The 9,774-nt window shown below is 38.4% G+C and overlaps 1 protein-coding gene across 1 annotated transcript in view; it reads right to left on the bottom strand.

Moving 5' to 3' along the window:
- SCYL2 (SCY1 like pseudokinase 2) overlaps positions 1-9,774 on the bottom strand; it is a 77,585-nt gene that overhangs the window by 52,409 nt on the left and 15,402 nt on the right. Inside the window, exon 2 of the mRNA XM_014591739.2 lies at positions 5,688-5,892. The gene's annotated coding sequence lies outside the window, so the exon portion shown is untranslated. The remainder of the gene's footprint in view (positions 1-5,687; positions 5,893-9,774) is intronic.

Genomic DNA, 9,774 nt, shown 5'->3' with positions numbered 1-9,774 from the left:
ATGGAGGAGAAGGGACTGCGGCATGGCCATTCCCCCTGGGGGGTGATTTCTTGCTTTTTGTCTCTCTGTCTCTCTCTCTGTCTGGCGAGCGCACGTGCCCTATAGCAAAAAAACCTCTCCAAAAAAAAAATTTTTTTTAAATAAATGAATGAGTACATAAAATTGAAAACAAGTAATTCTTTTAAAAAATTAAAAACTGGAAAAGTCAATGAAATTTGATCCAAGGCATGTATCTCAGAAATATCTCTCAAATAGCTGTAAAAAAAACATATGGGTGAAATGTGCTTATGTTCATATAATCAGTTTAAGCCTAAACATGAAACTCCATAGACAGATTAAGTCAGTGGAATGGCCCCATAGCTTAGTGGTTAAGAGAGCTCGATCCCACATGACCAACTGTGGTTCAAGTTTCAGTGCTGGAGGCTTGAAAAACACACTAACACATGTTCATACAAGCCCCGGGGGTGGGGGGTGCTTTCATCTATCCTCCCAGCCTCTGGTGAACACACACACACTCGGACAGTCACAAAAAAAAAAAAGATTAACTCAGTTACAAAGTCTGTTTCAGAAAAAAACAAAGATATAAACTTTATAATTACTCAAATGTCACAGTACTTTTGTCATGCACTGACAGAAAACACTTTTATTTCTTCATTAAAGCTGAGTTTAAGAATCCTTCTTTTGGAGCTGGCAGGTGGCATGGTGGTAGAAGGCTCTGAACTCCCACATGGCCAACCACGGTTTGAGTCCCGGACTTGGCGCCTTGTTTTCTCACTTTAACTCACTCCTCTTCTCTTCTCTTCTCTTCTCTCTCCCCAGACACGTTCAGGTCAAATTAAAATAAATAAATAAATAGATCAGCAGTTAGCATAATAGCTATGTTGCTGGACTCCCATGTAGTTGACCACAGTTCATGTCCTAGGCCCAGTGGCTTAAATTCACGCCAAGCGTGTGTGCATGCGTGCCCAAGATCCCGAGAAGAGAATGGAGGAGAAGGGACTGCAGCGTGGCCATCCCCTCTGGGGGGTGATTTCTCACTTTTTGTCTCTCATCTCTCTCTGTCACTCTGGTGAGCACACGCAACCTATAGCAAAAATCTCTCCAAAATAAATAAATAAAATAAATAAATAAAGTTAAATATTCTTAAAAAATAAAAAGGGGGGAACCAGCAGTTAGCGTAATGGCTATGTTGCTGGACTCTCACGTAGTCGACCGTGCACGCGCCCTATAGCGAAAATCTCTCAAAAAATAATAATAATAATAAAAATAAAAAATGAAAAAAGTAAAAAGGGAGTCCCTCAAACTCCCTAACCAGTTATTACCTTAAAGTCAATGTCAAACTTAAGATAACACATACTGCTATAATACATAACTTCAATCAAGTACACAGTATGTTGGACCAAGAAAGATACCTAAGTCTCAGGAGTTAGCAAGTGGTTTTATGATTAAGGTGCTAGACTCCCACATGGTCGACCACAGTTAACGTTCTGAACCCAGTGGCTTGAAACACACTGGGCACAAGTGTGTGCATGCCCAAAATCCCAAGAGGAGAATAGAAGAGAAGGGATTACAGCATGACCAGTCCCCTGTGGGATGATTTCTCATTTTCTCTTTCATTCATGCTCTCCAGCGAGCACACGTACCCTATGGCAAAAAACTAAGGGAGAAAAAATAAAAATACCTAAGTCTTAATGACTACAGATTTTAAAAATATTTTTAAATAGTATCCTTTTTCATTATTTTTTCTGACCTCTCTGTATCAGCACTGTTCAAGCAAACTTTATGTGATAAGAGAAAATTCTACATTTGTATTGTCCAAAATATAGTACTTCCAGTTGATGCGGCTATGGATCATTTGAAACTACTAATGCAGGGACCAGAGGATGGCATAATGGTTATATCACTGGACACCCACGTGAATCGTGTACCCAGCGTCTTAAAACTCATGATGGGTGTATGTAAGTACATGCCCCAAATCCCAAGAGGTGAAAAGAGAAAGGATTGCAGCATAGCCATCCCCACAGGGGATGATTTCTCGCTTTCTCTGTCTCTCTATGTGTATGTGTGTCTCTCTCTCCTGTGAGCACACATGCCCTATAGCAAAAATCTTCTAAAAAAAAGAAGAAAAAACTACTAGCGCAAATGTGGAATTTAACTTAAAGTAATTGAAACAGATGTGACTACTGGCTAAGATATTACATAGTACAGCTCTCGATCTATTTTGTATGATTCCCTTTTAATAAAATGACCTAGCTGAAAAAGAAATTTTTTTCTGTTAAGGGAGAAATTTCAGTGAAGCGTCAATGCCAACGTGGTTAAAGAAGCTATTCCTTAAGGAATTAACCAGTAGTAAAGAAAGAATTCTGAGTTCTAACTCCAGCAAAGAAAGAAAATTCAAAACCATATCCAAGGAACCAGCAGTTATCGTAATGGCTATGTCGCTGGACGCCTATGTAGTCGACTGGGGTTCGCTTCCTGGACCCGGTGGCTTAAGCTCACGCCGGGCACGTGTGCGTGCGTGCCCAAGATCCCAAGAGGAGAATGGAAGAGAAGGGATTGCGGCATGGCCATCCCCCCCTGGGGGGGGGTGATTTCTCGCTTTCTATCTCTCTGTCTCTCTGGCGAGCATACACACCCTATAGCAAAAACCTCTCCCCTACCCCACCCCCCCAAAAAAAACCCATATCCAAGAGCACTGATTATTTCAAAACTACCTCTCCCTGCCAAAGCAATACATTTAGGAAAAATGGTACACTTTTTTAAAAGAACCTATTTCCAGGGCTTTCTCTGTGGCATAGGGGTAACGTGCTCAAGAGAGACTAGATCCTACAGGCAATCATGGTTCAAATACCCAGCCAGTTGTCCTGAAAAAGGCCATGCATGTGGAAGTGCCCAAGATCCGATGAGCTGGAGGGGATAGTGGCATGGTGACTAGGGACTATGAAAGGTGCTTCCCTCCTATAATTCCCTTCATGTGCATGTGCATACACCCTTTCATAAATAGAGAAATAAATTTAAATCATTAAAAACCCAGAGTGGGGACCAGCAGATAGCATAATGATTATGACTGGACTCACACATGGCCAACCACAGTTCAAGTCCCAGAGTTGGAGGTTTGAAACTCACACTAGGTGTTGTGTGTTTGTGTGCCCAAAATCCTGAGAGGAGAATGGAAAAGGAAGGACTGCGTGTGGCCATTCCCTCTATTTGGTCATTTCTGGCTTTCTGTCTCTTTGGAGAGCACACAAGCCCTGTAGCAAATATCTCTCTACAAAAACAAACAAAAAGGGACCAATAGTTAGCATAATGGCTATGTCACTGGAATCCCATGTAATCGACCACAGGTCAAGTCCCAGACCCTGTGGCTTAGACTCACCCCGGGCGCGTGTGCATGCGTGCCCAAGATCCCAAGAGGAGAATGGAGAAGGGATTGTGACGTGGCCATCCACTCTGGGGGGTGATTTTTCACTGTCTCTCTGTCTCTCGCTCTCTCTCTGGTGAGTGTACATGCCCTTATAGCAAAAACCTCTCCAAAACAAACAAACAAACAAACAAGCCCAGCAGTCTGGCAGTCAGCAAATGTGATGCAGCTCTACCATTAGTGCCTGGGTCTCATGTTCTATGAGCTGCAATAGAAGCTCCAACATTACCAGGGATTTCAGCAGATGAACTACTGATAACATCAAAACTACCTAGAACCCTTTCAGTTAAGCACTGAGACAGTATTACCAAATCTTCAAGAAAAATGCAGAATTTTATATATTTGGCAATTTTTAGTTTTCCCTTATATCACTGATGGTAAAAGTAATATGTGCTATGAGGTTATTTATATAACTTTACAACGTCATTAATGGTTTTTTAAAGTAATCAATACTCAAGAAGCCACTGAATGTTGGGATAAATGTGAAACAGAAACCAATGAACCTGGTGAACTGAAGCAGAAACCCCAAAATGACAAATCAACCAGAATTTAAGATTCAAATTAACTTCAGACCCAAATAAAGACGTCCAACCAAATAAACAATATTCATAGCTCAGGTGCATACTACATACCAGCAATTTATCATAAAACCAAGATTCCTACAAATGGAGGGGAGGGGGTCTTTAAAACGTTTATGGGAAATGTATATTATGAAAAAACTATGCATGTGAAAAGAGGGAGAGAATGCATTCTCAGATGGGTATGGTCATAATGTAATTCCTTCTCTTCCATTTCTCTATCCTGTCAGGATTTTGAGCATACATACATTCATATGCACCCCTGTGTATTTTCCAAGCTGCTGGAGCCAGGATTCAAACCACAGCTGGCTATGCAGGATCCAGCTCCCTTAAACACTAGGCTATCAGGCTGCCCCTCTACCCCTTAACTTTTTTTACACCAAAATAAACTTGCATTTTAATTCTATATTTCCACAAACTTCTTAAAGTCCCTTTATATTTCATAAAAGAATAACCAAAGCCAATTTGGTCTTTAATATGTGTATCTGGGCAATGAATTCACTTCAGAAAGATGAAAAATAATATGTACCCAATTGTATTATTTTGGTAGTGTCTGCAAAGTACAGGTAATAAATCTCTTACATCTTATAATCTATATATTTCACCTACAAAGAAGTAAAATTATTTTGAGAAACACAGATTTTCTTTTTAAAAAAGAACATATTTCAAAAACATTTAAAACCTGACAACTGTTGATTCTTTAACAATTCTAATAGAAAGCTGCTAGTAAAATTTAACAATAATGACTTTCCATTATTTCTAAGAACCATCTGTTGGTCTCAAATTAAAAAAATACAACTCATTCAAATTACTCTTCACTAAAGAACAGTTGTAAAATCACTATAAAATAAATATACCCCAGAATACATTACTGATTCTATCTTTCAAATATAGTGCCTCTGATTTGTTTATATTAAGTATAAAAACATTATAGAAGTTTATTTTCTACAAGCTTATAGAAAAAAAATGAAATAAGAATGCACTAAATTAAGACAAAATTAATGTTAGAAAATGTGAGTATTTTGTTAATAACTGACAAATATAAAAAAATTTAAAGGACATGAAAATTTTTAACCTAAATCATATACTTTGTTAAATATTACAATCTAATATATTCCTTTGCTCAACTGATGTTAATTTTATGAAGGAAAATTTAACTGCAAAATGATATGGTACATCGAAAAGTATATATATATGTAACCAGGAAACTCAGGGCATGTTTAAAAGCATTTGTGGGGACCAGCAGTTGGTGCAATGGCTATGTCGCTGAAGTCCCATGTAGTAGACCACGGTTCGAGTCCCGGACCCGGTATCTTAAACTCACACTGGGCACGTGTGTGTGCATGCCCAAGATCCCGAGAGGAGAATGGAGAAGAAGGGACTGCGGTGTGGCCATCTACCCTGCCTGGGTGATTTTTTGCTGTCTCTCTCTGTCTTTCTGGCGAGTGCACGTGCTCCATAGCAAAAAATTGGTTTTCGGGTGAGTCCCCGGGCCCCATAGCAAAAAATCTCTCAAAAAAAAAAAAAAAAAAACGCATTTGTGTTTGTATGGCTTCATAAGATGAAATGAGAACTAAAGAACTCATTAAAGAACTTTTGTCATTTCTTAAAATAAAAGTACATATGTGCATTTTATGACACTTACTAATGTGTGTTTTCTCTCCAGTTGGACACTGAATAAAATTTACCTGTTTTGTTGACTTTTTTGTGCCATTAAAAATCTTCCAAGCTAGTCCATTGCCACCACTGGCAATATGTCGACCAACATCGAATTCTCTAGTGACAGGATTTCCCATTACAGCACTAGTGACATCAGCAGTTACTTTTGTAACGGTGCTCTTCAATTTATTAAGCATGGACTCCATGGCTGCAATATTGGGTAATTATAGTTACCTAGAAACACAGAAAGGCAAAGGAGAAGTGATCAATTGTTTTTATCTGTATGAGCACTAAACAGTGACAGCTTCCATTAAAAATTTAACATTCCCCAAACAATGAATAATCCCAAATAAATAAAAATCATACCTTGGTTTTATCATCAGAGAATCCAACATAGTTGAGTACAAATTTAAGTCTAGAAACCAAACTTTTGTTCTCACAAGCCAGGAAAAGACATATTCTTTTTTTATTTTTTTTAGAGAGCGATTATTGATATAGGGTATATGTACTCGCCATACAGACAGAGACAGACAGAAAGTGAGAAATCCCCTCCCCCCCAGAGAGGATGGCCATGTCACAATCCCTTCTCCTCCATTCTCTCAGGACTTTGAGCATGCACACACATGGGTGAGTTTAAGCTGCCTGGGTCTGAGACTCAAACAGCAGTACTATGTAGGAGTCTAGCAATGCAACAATTATGCCATCTACTGGTCCCATAAATATTCATTCTTGACACTGATATGAGGAAGAGAATGAAATTGTTCAACTATATATGTCCTTTTAGACTTAAGTAGTGGGTCCAGCAGGCAGTGTGGTAGTTAAGACGCTAGACTCTCTCATGGCGGACTGTATTTAAGTCCTGTTCGGGATGTTATTTATCTTTCTTTCAAAATAAATAAATATTTTTTAAAAAATCAAGGATGTGATTAACAGATAAGGTACTGTAGGGGGAAAAAATAATAATGCAATCTGAAGTTAGGACCAGCTCTGTAGTCTTGTGGTCTATGAAGTTACTGTAAATCCCACAAGGCCAACTGTGGTTCATGTTCCAGCCCTAGTGGCTTGAAGAACAAAATAGGTGCATGTGTGTGCATGCCCCAAATCCCAAAAGAATGGAGAAGGAACTGTGACAAAACTATGTTCCATTGTAGGGTGCTTCCTCCTCCCACCTCTTTCAAGCACTCTGGCAATTAAAAGAAAATAAAAAAACAAACACAAGGAGCCGGCACATGGCATAATGGTTACATCATTGGACTCCCACGTAGTTAACAGCGGTTCAAGTCCTGGACACAGTGACTAAACTCATGCCAGGCACATATGCGCGTGTGCCCAGGATCCTGAGAGGAGAATAGAGGAGAAGGAATTGCACCATGGCCATTTCCCCCAGGGAGTAATTTCACACTTTCCAACTCTGTCTCTCTAGTGAGTACACTTGTTATATAACAAAAATCTCTCTTAAATAACAAAACAAAACAAGACAAAACAAAACCCCTGAAGACTGAATAAAACCTGAAAAAGGGGGGAAAAAAAGAACAATTACCTATGGGACAATATTACAGGTTTAACATATGTAAATAGATCCCCAAGATAAGGAGAACAGGGGGAAAATTTTTGAGAAAATAGGCGAAATTTTTCCAATTTGATGAAACTATACAATGTTCCAAGAAATTCAATGAACTACAAGGAGGATAAACACAAAGAAAATCATGCCTACATATATAATAACATATAGCTAAAGAAAAACTGTAAAAGCAACTGGAGATGCCAATAGGTAGAAAAGAGCTTAAAGTGGATGGATCCCACATTGCTGACTTCAGTGTTTTGAGTCCCAGACCTGGTTGCTTAAAAATCACGCCAGGTGCATATTCACGTATGCCCCAAGTCCCAAGAGGAGAATGGAAATAGAGCTGTTGTGTGGCCACACCTCCAGGGATGATTTCTCCCCACACCCCCTTCTCTCTCTCCCTCTCTCTCCATAGCCAAGGGGGGAGAGGGAAAGGTGCAGCCAGAGCAAACAGGTAAGTTATATAAAGAAAAAAATAAGAATTTCCCTAGATTTCAAATCAGAAACTATACATAGCAGTGTGGCCATACCTCCAGGGATGATTTCTCCCCACCCCCCCCCCTTCTCTCTCTCCATAGCCAAGGGGGGAGAGGGAAAGGTGCAGCCAGAGCAAACAGGTAAGTTATATAAAGAAAAAAATAAGAATTTCCCTAGATTTCAAATCAGAAACTATACATAGCAGAGGATAAATGAACGAGGTCTTTATAGTGCTAAAATAAATTGTCAACCTAGAATTCTACAACACGGACAGGTAGGGATTTTCAAAAGTAAGTGTGAAATAAAGCCTTTGATCAGAAAATCAAGATCTGAGAGAACCTGCTGCCAACAGATAATCAGTGTAAGAAACATTAAAGAAAGTTCCGCAAGCAGAAGGAACAAGATACCAGATGGAAATCTGGATCTCCAAAAAGAATGAAAGGCTTGATTGGAACTAAAAATTATGTGACTATATAAAAAGATGTTGTTATAATATCTTTTAAAAATAGCTGATCATTAAAGCAAAAATAATAAAAATGTATTGTGCTTAAAGCATATAAAACACAAAACAAAAACAGGAAAGTATTGTATATTTTTGAATGACTTTCACATGAAGTAGTACATCATTTTCACATGAAGTAGTACATCATTTAAAGATAGACTGTAATAAGTCCAAGATATATACTACAACAGTAAAAACTAAAATTAAAGAGATCTAAAAAACCAATTCTGAAAAGAAAAATGGAATCCGAAAGTAAACTGAATAGGTACAAAAAGCAGGAAAGAACAAATGTGACAAAAGAAATAAATAGCAAGATGACTGACTTAAATTCAACCAATATAAAAAATTGCATTAAGTGATTTACAATTCTAGTTAAAAGGCAAAGGTTGTGGAAATGGACTAAAAAGCAACTATATGCTGCTCATAGGAAACCTATTTTAAAACTATAGAGACACAGGTAAAAGAATGTGAAATCATATGAAGCTGAAGTGACTACCTTAATAGCAGACAGGCTTCAAGGAAGAGAACATTTTATAATGACAAAGTTGTAAATTCATCAAGACGGCACACAACTCCACGTAGATTACTCAATAAGAGGCCTTCACGAGACCAGCAGGTGCTGTAGTGGTTAAAATGTTGGATTCCTACATGGCTGACTGAGTTTCAAGTCCTGGACCCAGCAGCTTGAAACTCAGGCTGGGCATGTGTGGGTGTGTGCCCAAAATCCCAAAGGGAGAATAGAGGAGAAGGGATGGCAGCATGGCCATCCCCCTTGAGGGGTGATTTCTCACTATCTTTCTCTCCGTTTCTCTGTCTCTCTGGCAAGTGCATGAGCCCTACAGCAAAAATCTCTCAAAAATAAAGGCCTTGAAAATAAATGCAAGAGGGACCAGCAGTTAGCGTAATGGCTATGTCGCTGGACTATGTAGTCGACTGTGGTTCGCATCCTGAATCCGGTGGCTTAAAACTCACGCTGGGCACGTGTGCGTGCGTGCCCAAGATCCCCAGAGAATGGAGAAGGGACTGTGGCGTGGCCATCCCCCCTGGGGAGTGATTTCTTGCTTTCTGTCTGTCTGGCGAGTGCACGCGCTCTATAGCAAAAACCTCTAAAAAATAAAATTAAATTAAAAAATAAAAATAAAAAATAAATGCAACAGAAACTGACAGAACTGAAATAGACAAATCTATAATCATATTTTGGCATTCCCTCTCAGTAACAGATGTACAGAAATATAAGTAGAGAGAAAATAAATATGTATATAAAAGGCCTGTACAACACTATCAAATAACCTGACCTAAAACACTCCACTAGACAACATAAATCATTTTCATGTGCAAATGGAAAATTCACTAAAATGGACTATAGACTGGCATATAAAGCAAGAATTAAAATACTTAAAACATTGAAATAATGTAAAATGTGTTCTTTACCCACAATAGTGTTAAACTAGATGCCAGATAAACATTAAGAAAAACTACAACTATTTGAAAAATTAAATAATCCTTTTAAATAATCCAAGGGCTAAAGACAAAAAAATAAATAAATATTTTAAAGTAAATGAAAAAAAAAAAA

Source organism: Tupaia chinensis, unplaced genomic scaffold (genome assembly GCF_000334495.1).
Source record: "Tupaia chinensis unplaced genomic scaffold, TupChi_1.0 Scaffold000054_1, whole genome shotgun sequence".
Lineage (NCBI taxonomy): Eukaryota > Metazoa > Chordata > Mammalia > Scandentia > Tupaiidae > Tupaia > Tupaia belangeri.
Note: the sequence above shows the minus strand (reverse complement) of the source record. Positions and strands in the feature narration are given on the sequence as shown.